The sequence below is a fragment of the Lethenteron reissneri genome, chromosome 33, assembly GCF_015708825.2.
Source record: "Lethenteron reissneri isolate LAM-NWPU_2019-01 chromosome 33, ASM1570882v1, whole genome shotgun sequence".
NCBI classification, from domain to species: Eukaryota; Metazoa; Chordata; class Hyperoartia; order Petromyzontiformes; family Petromyzontidae; genus Lethenteron; species Lethenteron reissneri.
This window is the reverse complement of record NC_083811.1, coordinates 14,756,579-14,758,861: the sequence shown is the minus strand read 5'-3', so window position 1 is coordinate 14,758,861 and position 2,283 is coordinate 14,756,579.

The window sequence follows — 2,283 nt, the reverse complement described above, 5'->3', positions numbered from 1 at the left end:
TGCCCGTTTCTCTGGTAGTTTATTGTGTTGTAAGTTTTGTAAACGTGTTATCGTTCGTGTACCGAAGCACAGCTTAACACATTTAACTGACTGTATCTATTGTAATCGTGAAATTATTTCTCTATTAAAATCGTGTTATGTCCATGTGTTCAATCCAGTCATGAAATAATTGATTAATTATGTATCTTTCATGGAAATGATATGCAAGTGTTTCCCTGATAAACCAATGGCATTGGAAGAACAGAATGGAACAGTCTGAAGCATCCTCCCTGGGGCCATCTGAGCTACTCGCTGTTCCAGGATTGAGAACTCGCGAACGACGGCATAGGAATGATTATACCCAGCACCACACTCCTCTCCCTGTGTGGGCCCCCCTTGCTTGAAAAACAGTCTCCCATACAGAATAAGTGGTGAATCTGTCCAAATAGCTGCTTCAAGACCTGCCCCACCAATTTGACAGAATTAGGTGTCACTTGAAATTATATCATCTGGAGTTTAAGTACGCTAGTTGGGATTAATGGGTTTTCCCCTTACCAGGCCTGACGCTGCTTATCCGATGTTCTGTTTACAATATCCCGGTGCGTGATACGATACACATTTCTAAATCCTGTAACATATGGAAGTGCAATTGAGAAGGGATGTTTGTCGGAGTGCAGAAGCCACCAACACGTGTTCCTGCCTTTGACACTCATTGATTACAAGTCAAATATATATAGTAATGCTATACGTAATAAGTATTTGTACACTCGCAAGTCAGACTAGTGCTGTGTGTGTGTTTTTAAGCAAATCTAGACTTAACGCTTTCGTGACTGCATGAATTCATATTCTTTGGTTCTTTCGGTAAAGTCAACTATCTACATAACTTTACCGAAAGACCCCAATCATGTTTTTAAGTAGTTACTAAGCAAAGGCCCAAAACGTCAAGTGGCCAACAACAAACAGCGCTAAGTGCTAAAACATTTTGTGAAATGAGAGCTTGGGGAAAATAGACTGATGAGGAGGAAGGCATTCCACAGTGGAACAGTGCGTGGGAAGACGCAGAGAGAAGTGGTATGACCTGTAGTGGGGCGAGTGAATGCGTTGTGACCTGCAGTATCGCAGTAAATATGCAACATTGGCATGTGGTTGGAACCGTTGAATCAATGTCCCAACATCACCCCAACGTACCGTATTTCCTGGGATGGTTGAACACCTCCGATTAGCACGATACAGTGCGAAATCAGTTCAACGTACATATGTAATGTGAGGATATATCCGGGTTGCTGACGGATCACAACTCGTTACGATGATTGGCTCTGCCGGTCCTGGCCCATAGCCAATGGAGGGGAAGTCTAGGGGCGTGGCCCTGACGTAATGAGAAGGTGACATCTGTAAGTACAGGATTGGTTCTGCTGGCTTTAGCCACAACCAATGGGATGAGTCAGGGGCGTGGTCCCGGGAGCGTACGATGGAGTCTAGAAGATTCCATAGAGGTTAACCAGGATTGGTGGAAAGGTAACACGTGACCCGGGTATTAAATAGGGGTGGAGACGAACAACACGTGGTCAGATCTGGAACGAACGGAGGGTGAGGCCACGCTGGAGCGGGGTCCAGGCTGCTACGTGTCTCTCTCTTTATCCCTCTCACCCGTGAAGGAGTAAGATAGGAGTGTTGTGAACGAAAGACAAAGACCGGATTCCAGAAGTCGCTTCCACGACCTTTATTACATTGGTGACAGGGAGTGCTTGAGACCGTTTGGACAATTATTAGAAAATGCCCAAGCACCTCAAGAAAAGAAACCCACCGAATCCTCCGTCGGATGAAGATGTCAAGGCGGACGAGGACGAGCTACTGGGAGCCACGGGTCCTCTACCGCTGTCTGCCGCTCTCCCCGACGCCGCGCATCGACGACAGGCCGGCGAGGCGACGTCTCCGGCTGCGGACAAGGGGTGGTGTCGGGTGGCGGAGCCGATAGAGTCGCTCCGTGCGATCCTGCTAAATCTTGCAACGGCGGTTGCGTCTTCAGCGGCCCTCGGTCGGCCGCGTGGAACTCACCCAAGGGCAGATGACCAAGATCTTCAGCGGGAAACGCCGTCCGCTATTACTCCTGCCGCGGAGGGGGAGGCCTCCATCTTGGGCGGGGCTGCTGCCACGGGACCGCCGGACGCCATCTTGGGCGGGGCTGCTGCCACGCGGCCGCCGGACGCCATCTTGACTGGAGCCGCGTGCTGCGCGAGGAACGGCATCTGACATGCCCGAGGCCTCGTATATTTACCGCGGCCATCGCCTTCCTCAAATTAAAGA